General features: G+C 47.0%; 1 protein-coding gene across 1 annotated transcript in view; it reads left to right on the plus strand.

Annotated features, from left to right (window-relative positions):
* The window catches only part of SLC6A2 (solute carrier family 6 member 2), a 185840-nt gene that overhangs the window by 76617 nt on the left and 93371 nt on the right, over positions 1 to 15852 (plus strand). The gene's annotated exons all lie outside the window — the stretch shown is intronic.

Consider the following 15852-nt stretch of genomic DNA (forward strand, 5'->3'; position numbering starts at 1 on the left):
CTCATGATAAGATATTGGTATTTTATGTTTTAGGCTGAAATGGTTTTTCAAAACTTCTACTTAGGTCATATATGGACACATTTATTAAGACCGGCATTTTAGTCTTAATAAAGCCCTATAACTGGCACTGTATGTGCCGGCCTCTCCATAACTTTGGCACATCCAGTGCCAGTTCTAAATTTAAGACCGCTTCAAAGCTGTCCTACATTTAGACCATTTTCGACACCTGAAACAGGCGTAGAAAATGATGAATCAGACGGGACTGCCGGCCCGTTCCTTTCCCTGCCCATGGCACGCCCACAATATTAGACCTGGCGTCAGCAGGGCGAAGTCGCAAATAGCTAATATAGGTGTATTTCAGCATGATAAATGACCCCCATAGTTTTTAAGTATAGAGGTCTATATCCTGGGTCCTTCTAAAATCACTAGGGGTAGAGGCAAGTCTTTGAACCTCACACCTTTTATTAACTTGGTAATCTTTAAAAATACAGAGGTCTTGGAGCTAAAAGCCAGTGAGGAAAGACCAGCTAACAGTAGATGAACAGAGTGGTGGCACTAACCATTCCTTAAAAAGGTTGTCTCACCTAAGGCATTGGTGGCATATCGCTAGGATATGCCACCAATGTCAGATAGGTGCTAGTTCCACTTGTAGGACTGCTCTAGAATGGATCTCACAAAGTGAACAAGAGCGCACCACTCATAGGAGGACACCCTCCATTCATTTCTATGGGAGCACGGAGTGCAGTTCCATAGAGGTAAATGGAGCGGTGGCTGCACTTGTGTGGTGTGCTTTCAATTCATTTCCATGGGATTTCCAAAGATAGCCATTTGTGCTTTCAGCGCTGCTTTAGAAATGAATGGAGGGAGGCTGCACATGTTCAGCGCACTCTTGTTCACTTTGGGAGCAGTAGAGATACGTGCAGATCACAGCGGCAGTGGCGTACCAAGGGGGGGGCGGGGGGGGGGGGCGGCCCGCCCCGGGTGCCACTCACAAGGGGGGTGCCAGCCGCGACTGAGGATAAAAAAAAAATAAAAAAATGTGGCGAGTGGGCCAGGCATGGCGCTGTGATAGGGGCAGGGCTCCAGATGGTCTCTCCCTCCCCCTGTGCTGCTGCCGCCGCGGCCAATAGGAAGAGGGACAGGGCCGGGGGAGGGGCTGTGGCCACTGTGCCACCAATGAAGATAACTGAGCTGTTAATACAAATGCAGGAGGCGGGTGCCGGAATCAAATAGCCGGCACCCGACCTCTATGACAGGGAGCTGCGATCAGCGGCAGTTAACCACTTAGGTGCCGCTCCTGGTCATAGAGGTCGGGTGCCGGCTATTTGATTCCGGCACCCGCCTCCCGCCTCCTGTATTTGTATTAACAGCTCAGTTATTTTCAGAGTGCCCCCCCCCCCAGTATAATAAACATTGAGTGCGCCCCCCCCAGTATAATAAACATTGAGTGCGGCCCCCCCCAGTATAATAAACATTGAGTGAGGCCCCCCCAGTATAATAAACATTGAGTGCGGCGCCCCCCCCCAGTATAATAAACATTGGTGGGCAGTGGGCAGTGCCAATGAGGGTTAAAAAATAAAAAATTAACTCACCTCCTCCAATTGATCGCGTAGCTGCTGCCGGTCTCCTTGTAATTTCTTCAGGACCTGTGGTGACGTCACTGAGCTCCAGCCTCTATCACATGGTCCATTACTATGGTGATGGATCATGTGATGTATCATGTGATGAGCTCAGTGACATCACCACAGGTCCTGAAGAAAAAGTACATGAGACCGGCTGCTACGCGATCAATTGGAGGTGGTGAGTTAATTTTTATTTATTTTTTTAACCCTCATTGGCACTGCCCACCAATGTTTATTATGTTGGGGGGGGGGGGCGCACTGTGCCACCAATGTTTATTATACTGGGGTGTTGGGCGGGCGCACTGCACCACCAATTTTTATATGTTTATTATACTAGGGAGGGGGGGGCGCACTGCGCCACCAATGTTTATTATGTTGGGGGGGGCGCACTGCGCCACCAATGTTTATTATACTAGGGTGTTGGGGGGGGCGCACTGCACCACCAATGTTTATATGTTTATTATACTAGGGAGGGAGGGGGCGCACTGCGCCACCAATGTTTATTATGTTGGGGGGGCGCACTGCGCCACCAATGTTTATTATACTGGGGTTTAAGGGGGTGCAGGTTTTTATTTTATTAAGGAAGGGTTAAGGGGTCTATTAAGGGGTGGTTAATGGGTTTATTGCCAAACAAAGGGTTCGCCCCGGGTGCCAAATGCTCTAGGTACGCCCCTGCACAGCGGTGGTTCCATTGATATGCCACCAATGTCTCAGGTTACACAACCCCTTTAAAAAACAGTCTTCATTCCATGTAGTTGAAACAGTACAAAGGAAGTGAAGGTCAGAAGAAGTGTGGTTAAATATAAAACCTCTGCCCCCTTCTTGTACCAGCTCTTACCCTGTACTGCTTATGTTTTAACTACAGTATATGAAATGAATAATGTTTCTTGAAGGAATGGTGAGTGTTACTACTCTCTTCTTCTTCCATTGGCTGGCTTAATGTGTAGATGTCTTTGAAGTTGAGAACCACTGAAGAATCCTAGCCATATCCCAATGCTCCAGTGTATGTTAGCAGTCACAGTAGCGCTTGGTTTTTTATACTTCCTACTCGATGAATCCATTCATTCCCAACATTCACAGTTTGTTCATATTGATTACTGCTATAGTTGGGACACTGTCATAGCAAAAGTCTCTGCTATAGTACGTACAGTACTTACACTACATTGTTCACTATTCCAGTCTGTCCATAGCGATACTCTTCCACTTCTAGAGCTATAGTCATAGCATTTTGCAGATCTGTTTACTATACATCTGTAAATTTGTATATGTAGCACATCTGTATAACTGTTCATAGTACATCTGTACACTTGTTTATAGTACATCTGTGTATTCGCCGTCTGTATAGCAATAGAACAGTTTATCTGTATATCTGTATATATGTATACATCAGTACATCTGTATATTTGTCCATAGTTCATCTGTATATTTGCTCTCTATATAGCAATATAAACACCTGTATACTTAAAGGGAACCTGTCACCATGGTCTGACATAAAACTGAATGTATCTTAATACTTGTTTACCCTGATATTTCCCAGCGATCGATCCATAATATTCTCAGGACTAACCTGTCCTATTTTATTTCCCTATAAAGCTTTCCCACTCATTTATGAACTACAGATTGGCGTGGTAATGAAAAGCAGGAAGTGCTCAACCCCATATGCAGTGGTGCATCTATACCGGGGGGGCAGATCCTGCACTTGTGGTCCGCTGCTAATGGCAATCCCCAAAAATACATACAATGGAGGATGCCCGCAGCCGACCACAAGTACCACAATAGACATCCTACACAGGATAGCAAATGTGTGGATGTGATAAACAATAAAACAAAATAACAACAACTTTTACAAAGACAGGTGTACTCTGCGGTCTAAGGCTACTTTCACACTTGCGTTCGGAGCGGATCCGTCTGATGTTTCATCAGACGGATCCGCTCCGATAATGTGCTGTTCCTTTCATATTGAATTTCTGCACTGTATTATTTCTTGTTTTTACCTATGTTGTTTAAATCTATTGTTCTCTGCTGCCATCTGCTGGCCGGAATTTGTATGCTGCACGCTTCGTTCGTTGTCTATAAAGTTTTCTCTGGGCGTGGTTTTAGCAGCCTTGGGCCTGGTCACTTCCTGTAGCCTTTTTCAGTGCTGCATCCTTTGTGACTGGAGACACACACCTCGGCTTGTGAAGGCATCAGTTTTTGACCAGCAGTAGCCTCAGCAGTTAGCCTCAGAAAAGACATCCACATGACAGCATCTACTGTATTCCTGTATTCCATCACCGTATGTCACTGCTCTGGATCAAATAAACCCCCGTTTGATTGCATCCTCATGTCTACGTCTGGATCCATCTAACCTGAGCGTCTGCCGGTCCGGTCTGCTCCACTGCTTGGATACGAAGGTAGGACAGTCACAAAGTCATTATCATTTACACCTTCATTCGCCTTCATGTGGGGACAGAACAGTCAAAAACTGCCTTAAAGCCTTGTACCCCAGTCAATACCCGTCTGAATGTCCAATGCCCGGCTGCAGGTTCCCTCAGAGCCCAGTGCCACACTCAGGAACCTCCCCTGCAACAGGCCCACTCCCAGCAAATCTGCCCAGCAACAGTGCTCGTCCCATAAGCCCAAGGGGAAGCACGGCGTGTCCGCAGTAGATATACTCTCGCCTGGAAGTCCTCCACTACTCGCCAAGCCACTTTCTACATCCTATATTAACCCTTGCTCGCATGATATAAGGACTGTTCACGCACGCGGGGCCTCCCTCAAACCAAAACCCCGCTATTCACTTAAAACACCTTGGGAAACTCATCGGGGTGCCTCATCCGAGCCGCACTGCAATTTTCAGCCCCCAATTCAAAAGTTCATTTTCTTAAAGAGACAGCGCACCTTAAATCAAAATGTCCGAAAAGGACCTTGTACAGTTCCCCAGTGATGAAACAAAGCAAATGCAACCTGATACTGATCATTATGAAGAGCTGGAGGTAGAACCCACACTTCCAGCAGACCAAGTCACGCGACCAAGGCGCTCTCTCAAACCAACTATAAAGATCACAGAAAATTATCACACCAGGAAAGATAAGCTATGTGACAACCTGGAAGAGCTATGGGAAAGAGTTTCCTCCCTCATATCAGGACTTAAGTCCTCCTCAGGCGACACCACCAGTTTACAAGTTGCCGTCGGGCGGCTGAACGCAGCCCATGAAAGGTACAAGAAACTGTCCACAAGGTATATAACCTTTCTAAAAGACTCTAATATTGAAGAAGCCCCGTCAGAATTGTGCAAGGCAGAATCAATAGACAGACAAAGAGACGCCATGGTGCTGGATGCTAAAGATAAAGTGGAACTCCGCATCTCTCATTTGCAAGAAACTAGATCACACAGATCACATTCGTCTAAACATTCCTCACGGTCCTACAGATCATCATGCTCTAGAAGCTCCAACCTGAGCGACAGATTACTAGAGGCCCGCATAAATGCAGAACTATCCAAAGTGAGGCGTTCCTTCACCGAAAAAGAAGTCCTCGCGAGAACAGAAGCACAGACGGCGGCGGCCAAGATGGCAGAAGCTGAGGCAGAAGCCAAGAGGGCAGAAGCGGAGGCAGAAGCCAAGAGGGCAGAAGCAGAGGCTCGAATAAAGATCCTTGAATCAGAGAGGGAAGAGGAAATCGCATTAGCAAGAGTAAGACTACTTGAGCAAGCATTGAGCCAAGGCCTTGATTCAGTCTGCTTACCACCAGAGGAGATAGACGATCCAGTTGATCGCACCAGCGACTATATACTGAAACAGTTATCTGCACCACCCCCAGTGTGCAGTACTGTCCAAGCCAACAACACTGAAACCCCCAAGTCAGCTCTACCTGCAGTGCCAGTGACACCCACAGCACCCGAGCAATCCAATAACAGTCGCCCAGACGTGCTCTCTCAAGGGCAGTTATTACAGCAAGATGGCTACCAGGTGTTTCCTGGCCTACCTCCACAGCTCAAGCAGCAGTCATCAGAATCTACAGAGGCTAGACCACAGCTCAACCCTGCAGCAACATCATTCTACCCGGAAGCATCTCACCCTTTCACGCCACGCAGCCTATACGCCCCAGGGGCATCACAAGTTGTCATGGCAACAAGCAGTGAGAAATCAGATATGTCTGAGTTTGCCAGGTTTATGGTGAGCAGAGAGCTAATTAACACCAGTCTCTCAAAATTTGATGACCGTGCGGAGAGCTATAGAGCCTGGAAGGCAACCTTCATAGCCGCCATCGCCAACCTCAACCTAACCGCAGAGCAGGAGCTCGACCTCTTGATCAACTGGCTGGGCCCAGGCTCCACAAATCGCATCAAGAGCCTTAGAACTGTCTATGTGGGACAAGCAGAAGCAGGTCTCGCTGCAGCCTGGCAGAGACTCGAACGCACCTTTGGCAGTGCAGAAGCAATAGAGAAGGCACTATTCAGGAGACTGCAGAACGTCCCCAAGATCAGTCTCAAGGATGTCCACAAGCTTCAGGATTTAAGTGATTTGCTCATGGAACTGGAGCTTGCCAAAAGAGACCCTCGTCTGTCCGGGCTGTGCTACCTGGATACTGCCCATGGGGTGAACCCAATTGTCGTGAAGCTACCATACAGCCTGCAAGAGAAGTGGGCGGCATCAGTCTCAAGGTACAAAAGAGTGCATGACGTCACTTTTCCTCCATTTATTAATTTCTGTAGGTTCATCGATGAACAGTCCCAGATGAGGAATGACCCCAGCCTCGACTTCCTGGAGTTCAATACTACAGCCTCAGTGACACCATCATCAAGGTATGAAAGTATTGTGCATAAACACAGAGACTTTAAGAGCAGCGTGAATGTTAGAAAGACTAACCTACCATCATCTGCAGTACCCACTGGTAGACAGTACACTACCTCATCAGGAGACAAGGCCTTCAATCGTGAATGTCCCATTCATAAAAAACCACACTCACTGAACAAATGCAGAGGATTTAGATCCAAAACAATACAGGAGCGCAGGAAAGTCCTGACCGAGCTTGGGGTATGTTTCAAGTGCTGCGCTTCATTGGAGCACATGGCTAAGGACTGCAAATCCATTATCAAGTGTGAGGAGTGTCATAGTGATAGACATGCCTCAGCTATGCACCCAACTCCACTCACAAGGGATTCACCTGCTGCCGTCACCACCAGTCCTGCTCCAAGTCATGGCGGGGAGCCCCAGAACCACGCTAACACAGCCACTGCTGTTTCCTGCTCATGCTTGGACGTATGTGGGGAGGGCCAGAGTGAGAAATGTTGTGCCCGCATATGCCTAATCAAGGTCTACCCGGAGGGGCTACCAGAAAAGGCAGTAAAAATGTATGCCATCATTGACGACCAAAGCAACCGCTCCCTAGCAGGACCTAAATTCTTTGAAGCCTTTGGAATAAAGGGACCGTCAGAACCCTACATCTTAAACACCTGCTCGGGTCGCATAGAGACTAGCGGCAGGAGGGCACAAGGATTCATCGCTTGTTCCGTCAGTGGAAATACAGAAATACCTCTACCGACGCTGATCGAATGCGATCAAATACCCAACCATAGGGATGAAATTCCTACCCCGGAAGCTGCATTTCACCATCCACACCTAAGGCACCTAGCCAACGTTATCCCACCTATGGACAACAACGCCGAGATTCTACTCCTGCTTGGCAGAGACAATCTAAGGGTACACAAGGTGCGTCAACAGTGTAATGGTCCCGACTATGCACCATATGCCCAGAGACTGGACTTGGGATGGGTAGTCATAGGAAATGTATGCTTGGATCAACCAAAAATCCGCTCATTCAAAACGTACGTGCGTGGAGATGGACGCACAACTTGCATTAAGCCTTGCCCTCATCACTATGAGGTGAAAGAGAAGCCTCCAGACCTCATACAACCACCTGACGACATTCCTCCCTTTGCTGACAACTTGGGAAGATTAGTCTTTCACACAAGCAAGGACGATGATAAAGTAGCTTTGTCAGTAGAGGACAGAGAATTTATCAAGATAATGGACAATGAGTTCCTTAAAGACGAAACCAATCACTGGGTTTCTCCATTACCCTTCCGAGCTACCAGGGTGAGACTCCCGAACAATAGGGAACAAGCTCTGTCTAGATTTAACTCTCTTCAGCGTACCATGAACAGTAAGCCTGAGATGAGAGAACACATCGTTGCCTTTATCGACAAAATATTCCGCAACAACCATGCAGAACCAGCTCCATCCTTAGGGAAGAACGACGAGTGCTGGTACTTGCCTTCATTCGGAGTGTATCACCCACGGAAACCTAATCAAATTAGGGTTGTTTTCGACTCAAGTGCCAAACATCAAGGTGTATCGCTTAATGATGTCCTTCTCACAGGTCCTAATCTGACGAATAACTTAGTCGGAGTGCTGATGAGGTTCAGAAAAGAGCTCGTTGCCATCACCGCCGACATTGAACAGATGTTCCACTGTTTCGTAGTCAGAGAGGACCACCGGAATTTCCTCAGGTTTCTGTGGTACAAGAATAATGACACCAACGCAGAGATGGCAGAATATCGTATGAGGGTACACGTATTTGGAAACAGCCCTTCACCTGCCGTGGCAACTTACGGCCTTCGGCGCACTGCATTAGAGGGAGAATTCGAGTACGGTAAAGACGCCAGAGACTTTGTAGAAAAGGACTTCTACGTAGACGATGGACTCAAATCACTACCCACTGAAGAAGCGGCTATCGATCTGCTCAAAAGGACTCAAAGTATGTTGTACCAAGCTAAACTTAGACTACACAAAATTGCTTCAAACAGCCTGGCCGTTATGAGGGCCTTCGAATCAGGCGATCATGCACCAGGATTCAAGGACATTAACTTGGGACTGGACAGTCCACCTGTGCAGAGGAGCTTGGGCCTCAGATGGGATCTCTCGGCTGACTCCTTTGGTTTTCAGATAAGTTGTGCAGACAAGCCATTCACAAAACGAGGCGTCCTATCAGTGGTAAACAGCCTATTTGATCCGCTGGGATTTGTAGCGCCCATCACCATACAAGGTAAATCTCTACTGAGACAGTTTTCTGAAACAGTCAAGGATTGGGATACCCCACTTCCCTCCGAGAAAGAGCAAAAATGGGAAGCCTGGAAGCGATCCTTGTGTGCCTTGGATGAGATCCACATCCCGAGATGCTATATTAAAACTTCACTTTCCTCTAGCATAAAGAAAGAACTCCACGTGTTCTCGGACGCCTCCACGGAGGCCATCGCAGCGGTTGCCTATCTGAAAGTGACAGAACCTAACAACCAAAACCACGTTGGATTCGTCTTTGGTAAGGCTAAGTTAGCCCCCAAGCCCGATCATACTATTCCCAGACTGGAACTTTGTGGGACTGTGTTGGCAGTTGAGATTGCGGATTTCATACAACAAGAACTGGGTGTCGACATAGCTGAAGTCCAGTATTACACCGACAGTAAGGTCGTTTTAGGTTACATCCACAATCGGACCAAGCGATTCTATGTGTACGTTAGTAACCGCATAGAGAGAATCAGGAGGTCCTCCAAACCTGAACAATGGCACTACATACCATCCGAACTTAATCCAGCAGATCACGCCACTAGGCCTATGTCTATAGGTTCCTTTATTAACTCTACTTGGCTTACAGGTCCAGAGTTTCTGCTTGAAGAGGCGGACGAATGTGTACAGGAAGTTTTCAGCATCCAGGATCCGGACAATGATCCAGAAATCCACGCTGAAGTTAGTGCATTAGTCACTGGAACAAAGCAAACCGCCGGCTTCGGTTGTCAGCGCTTTGAACGTTTCTCCAGCTGGATGAGACTCGTCAGAACTATTGCAAGGTTAGTGCACATTGCAAGATGTTATCATAATACTCACCAAGATAAAGATTGTCATGGTTGGCATGCCTGTCATAAACCCTTCTCTGCTGAGAACATCTCTCATAGTGAGTACCTCATAATACGTCACGTCCAGCAGGAAAATTTCAACATAGAATGGAAGTGCTTGCACAACAAACAGCAGATTCCTTTAAAAAGTCCTCTTGCCAACTTAAATCCAGTTATCGACAGTTTTGGCCTGCTGAGAGTTGGTGGTCGTTTTGAATCAAGCCCACCTGGGAATTGCAGAACAAAATCCTCTCATCATTCCCAGCAAACATCATATCACCGTCTTGCTAATCCGACACTACCACGAAAGGGCCGAACACCAAGGCAGGCAAATTACTGAGGGCAAATTACGGTCTGCAGGCCTTTGGATTATAGGTATGAAAAAACGTGTGGCCCAAGTACTGCATGAATGTGTGCACTGTCGTAAAGCAAGAGGAAAACAACTACACCAACAAATGGCCGACTTGCCTGCGGATAGACTATGTACAGAGCCGCCTTTCACCTATGTTGGCCTAGATGTCTTTGGGCCATGGATGGTATCCGCACGCAGGACTCGCGGCGGTCACGCAAACAGTAAGCGTTGGGCTGTACTATTTACTTGCATGAGTGTGCGAGCAGTTCACATAGAGGTGATAGAATCTATGGACACATCCAGCCTTATCAATGCCTTAAGACGGTTCTTCGCAATCAGAGGACCAGTAAAACAATTGAGGTCTGACCAGGGAAGCAACTTCATCGGAGCTTGTAGAGAACTTAACATCGACACCAAGTCCATTCAAGATCAGTTGGCGGAAAAAGGTTGCACCTGGATTTTCAATCCTCCTCATAGTTCCCACATGGGGGGCTCCTGGGAGAGAATGATCGGCGTCTCGCGCAACATCTTAAATTCTATGCTGATGGATGTAAACTCGTCAAGACTCACACATGAGACTCTAGTCACCCTTCTTGCCGAAGTTTCGGCTATTATCAACTCAAGACCCCTTGTGCCAGTGTCTATGGATCCTGAAACACCTGCCATACTGACTCCGGCTATTCTACTTACCCAAAAGACTGAGAGTACGCTAACACCTAGTGGAGAATTTACTCATGCTAACATCTACCAAAAACACTGGAAACGTGTACAATATCTAGCAGATTACTTCTGGAACAGGTGGCGAAAGGAGTACCTCAGTATTCTTCAAGGAAGAAGAAAATGGCAACACAACAAACCAAACTTGAAGGAAGGAGACCTTGTATTGATGAAAGAGCAACAAACCGAAAGGATTGACTGGCCTATCGGACTAATTTCAAAGGTTTTCCCTAGCAAGGATGGCAAGGTCCGGAAGGTGGAGTTGAAGATCTTCAGGAAAGGCGAGCTTAAAACGTTCTCAAGACCAATCAACAAACTCATTTTAATATTGCCCATCGAGAACGTCCCTGCAGGGTGAACAGGACTGTATCAAGCTTCGCAGATCTTCTCCATTCCAAGTTGGAAAACAGGACTAATCTTTTTTGCATTCTAACATGTTTTTCTTTTACAGGTTGTTTATATTTTATGGACATTCGTCATAGTGAAATCCCCAAAGTGAATTTCAGACGGGGAGTGTGCTGTTCCTTTCATATTGAATTTCTGCACTGTATTATTTCTTGTTTTTACCTATGTTGTTTAAATCTATTGTTCTCTGCTGCCATCTGCTGGCCGGAATTTGTATGCTGCACGCTTCGTTCGTTGTCTATAAAGTTTTCTCTGGGCGTGGTTTTAGCAGCCTTGGGCCTGGTCACTTCCTGTAGCCTTTTTCAGTGCTGCATCCTTTGTGACTGGAGACACACACCTTGGCTTGTGAAGGCATCAGTTTTTGACCAGCAGTTGCCTCAGCAGTTAGCCTCAGAAAAGACATCCACATCACAGCATCTACTGCATTCCTGTATTGTATCACCGTATGTCACTGCTCTGGATCAAATAAACCCACGTTTGATTGCATCCTCATGTCTACGTCTGGATCCATCTAACCTGAGCATCTGCCGGTCCGGTCTGCTCCACTGCTTGGATACGAAGGTAGGACAGTCACAAAGTCATTATCAGTTACACCTTCAATCGCCTTCATGTGGGGACAGAACAGATAATGCAGACGTTCGCATCCGTTCAAAACGGATGCGTCTGCATTAAAACTTAGAAAATTTTCTAAGTGTGAAAGTTGTCTGAGCGGATCCGTTCAGACTTTACATTGAAAGTCAATGGGGAACGGATCCGCTTGAAGATTGAGCCATATGGTGTCATCTTCAAGCGGATCCGTCCCCATTGACTTACATTGTAAGTGTGGACGGATCCGCTCGCCTCCGCACGGCCAGGCGGACACCCGAACGCTGCAAGCAGCGCTCAGGTGTCCGCTCACTGAGCGGAGCGGAGGCTGAACGCTGGCAGGCGGAGGCATTCTCAGTGGATCCGCCTCCACTGAGAATGCATTGGGGCCAGACGGATGCGTTCGGGGCCGCTCGTGAGCCCCTTCAAACGGTGCGCACGAGCGGACACCCGAACGCTAGTGTGAAAGTAGTCTTACTAAACCCTCATACTGATGTAAAATTGAGAGATTAGCCAACATATCCTGCTTGGAGGACATGTCTGAGCCTGAGCACCGCACCAAGGTTTCTCAAGTAGCTTGGGACCTAACGCTAAACCTACCTGGGCCGTATGGGCAATACCAGGAGCCAGTGGGCGAATTACAGGAGCGCAAGGTCCGCTCATTTGCATAAATAATTCCTTCGCCTCACACCATCATAGCCTATTTCCCTCCCCCTAGACTTTGATAGACAGCCAATTTCTGCCCTCACTGCTTGTAATCTCATCCAAAATCGCGCACTTGCGCACTTGCCCTTCCATTTGCACTTGCAACGTAGTTCTGCCCGAAATGAATATTGCGCATGCGCGAGATTTTATCGATCGGGGCATTTCTTGGGCGGAGCTGAGGTGCTTGACTCCGAGAAAATATGACTCTTCTCAGGTTAAACATGTAAGATATGACTCTTTTATGTTAATTAGCATAAAAGGCGGGAAAGCTTTATAGGGCGATAAAATAGGACAGGTTAGTCCTGAGAAGATATGGATCGATCGCTTGGAACAATCAAGGTAAACAAGTATTAAGGTACATTCGGTTTTATATGTCAGAACATGGTGACAGGTTCCCCTTAACTTGTACATAACTATTCCTACTTTCTACACTATCCTTATCTGTATATAATTTAACTTGCTTTTATTGCACTTGCTGCCCTTTGCACTTCTGATTAGATGCAAACTGTATTTCGTTACACTGTATTTACATGTGTAATGACAATAAAGTTGAATCAATTCAAATCAAATCAAAATATAAGTTTTATAAAAGGAGGACATCATTTAGCATACAGTCCGTTAAACTAATAGGAGACATTGATCTTACATTTATAACATTATCATATATACTGACATCCCAAAAATAGATATAAATATAAATATTACAAGATACTACAAGTTCCATGTTGTAGAGATCCATCATAGAGTAATAATGTTATTCTATCATAGCTTCTTTACTTCTGTGGCAGATTGTCTGTGCTCTACTGCATGAAAAATAATTATGATTTAAATATGTAGATGTCTCAACCACTAAGAAACCTGAATATAATGCCATTTATATCAGAGGCAAAAATAATTCACAAGGAACTCTGCAGAAAAACAAATTACTGAAATCGGAGTCCTGAAGAGATACTGCAGTGCACTACAGAAGTCTATATGGGTATGCAACAGCATACTGCTCCATACATGAAGATATTTGCAATCACCCGAAACATGAAGAAATCTGAAATGCATTACTACTAGAGATAAGCAAATAAAAAAAAATTTGATTTGCCGGTTCGCCAATTATTTTTGAAAAAATTAGGTTAGATCCGAATATAATTGTGCCGAATTACGTTAAAAACTGCTATATTCTGGCTGCAGAGAGGCATTATAGTGGTGTAGAACACTGTACCTTGCAGTAACACGCATAGGGAGTCTGCTTTGGTAGTGAAATAATACTGTGAGTCAGTATGACATGCAGATGACAGGCGTCGCTCTTAGAATCACTGCACACTTCACTTATTAGGACAGTCACGGGGCCAAAACTGACCAAATAACTCAAGTATGAACTCAGCCTTACAAGTTGATGTTAGCGTCAAGAAGAAGCGCACTCTTTTTACACCGTGGTCAGCTGATTCCACATAGATGTCTACAGAACCTGTTCTATTAAATGCTTATACAAGTAGAGCTCCCCGACAGAGTGGAGAGGGTGTCAGCAGTAAGTTTGTGTACTGTTGACGTCACTGATTATTTTTCCCTTCCTCTGATCCATTAGAAGAACAACCCACAAAAAATGGATCCTGTCTGTGGAGCATACGCCTTCACTCGCTCAGCATTTGCTCAATAATAGATCAGTATTGCTAATGCCAAAAAAAACAGGAGTGGATCTAAAACAGAGATGACATGTGAATAAAAATATTTTTATTATATCCTGCTTTTGGCTACCAAATGATAAGCCAATTCTGATGGGACCATACAGGCCTTACAGCTGCTACACAGACAGGATCTGTTGTGTGTCTCATTTTTCCTTCCTTCTGACAGATCAGAAGAAAGGTCAAATAAATGATTATGTCAGGCAGGCCGAAAGCCAAAATAGTGGACCGGTCATGAAGTGGGGAGTGTGGAAACAGCATGAGAAGTCCACAGAGTGGACCTATGACATAGTAGTGAGATGGAAGCAGCATGAGGAGACCATAGAGTGGCCCAATGGCGAGGTCTGGAGGTGGAAGCAGTATGAGGAGGCCACCGAGTGGCACAATGACAGACTCTGGAGGTGGCAGCAGTATGAGGAGGCCACCGAGTGGCACAATGACACAGTCTGGAGTTGGCAGCATCAGGAGAAGGCCACCGAGTGGCACAATGACAGAGTCTGGAGGTGTCAGCAGTATGAGGAGGCCACAGAGTGGCACAATGACCGAGTCTGGAGGTGGCGACAGCAGCAGCATCAGAAGGATACCAAAGAGTGACAAGGTGACATAGTGTGGAGATGGCAGCAGCATCAGGATACCACAGAGTGGGAAGGTGACATAGTGTGGAGATGGCAGCAGCAGCAGACTACAGAGTCGCAAGGTGACATAGTGTGGAGATGGCAGCAGCAGGATACCACAAAGTGGCAAGGTGACATAGTGTGGATATGGCAGCAGCATCAGGATACCACAGAGTGTGAAGGTGACATAGTGTGGAGATGGCAGCGGCAGCAGCATCAGGAGACCACAAAGTTACCCGGTGACAGAGTGGGACGGTGGGTGGCAATATCAGTACCCGCTGATGAAAGTGGGTGAAAGAAGGAGCACTTGGCATCAGATGTGTGGCAGCATCAGAGTAGCAGCTGAGGCAGGTAGCCAGGCAGATGAGGCGGCATGGATGATCTGCTAGTTGCGGCCACAAATCCAGTTTGGCTACCCAGTAGTCCAGTGGATCTTCAATGTGGGTTGGCAGGGTGCTGTCCAAGTATGCCACCACTTGCTGGTTCAGGTCCTGCACCAGGTCTACCTGCTGCTGCTGGTGAGTAGTTTCTTCACTATGCGGGTGAAGAAAGCTACTCATCAGCGACTGTAGACTCAGGTTGCTGCTGATGGAGCTGGTACTGCTCCTGCCACCCCACCCCTCCCCAGCAGCCATGGCAGTGGAACGTGAGCGCAGAGAGCCCCCCCGGTCAGACCTGCGAGAGGATGGATGATGGCGCAGATAGGCAGCGGCCAACTGACTACATAGGATGTCTCTGTAGTAGTTCAGTTTGTCCTCCCTCTCAGTAGGTGTAAAAAAGGCCCCCATTCTGGACCGGTAGCGAGGGTCCATCAAGGTGGAGAGCCAGAAATCATCCCTCTGCCGAATGGTGACAATTTGGCTGTCACTACGCAAGCAAGTGAGCATGCATCGGGCCATTTGTGCAAGTGACTCGGAGGGACTCCCTGCCTCCATCTCCACTGCATACTGCTAGAGTGTGTCTGGGTCCTCTGTCTCGTCTTCCTCATCGGCCTGTAGCTCCTCTGGCTGCTCCTGCTTCTCCTCTCCTGTCACCTGAGTAAAAAAAACACCAATTTCTCTACACATTGCCTGTGCTCCAATGTCCTCCTCCCCCTCCTCCTCCTCTTCCAGTTCAGCTCCCACAGGGCTCATGTGGCCGTGAGATCTAGGTGCCACGTCTCCAGTCCCCTGACCAGCCATTGTTACCACCATCTGTTCCAGGACATGAAGCAGTGGAATGACGTTGTTCATCCCGTAGTCCTGGCGACTGAAAAATAACGTGGCGTCCTCAAAGTGCCTGAGCAAACGGCAGGTGTTACGCATGA

This window comes from Bufo bufo, chromosome 10 (assembly GCF_905171765.1).
Source record: "Bufo bufo chromosome 10, aBufBuf1.1, whole genome shotgun sequence".
Taxonomy (NCBI): Eukaryota; Metazoa; Chordata; class Amphibia; order Anura; family Bufonidae; genus Bufo; species Bufo bufo.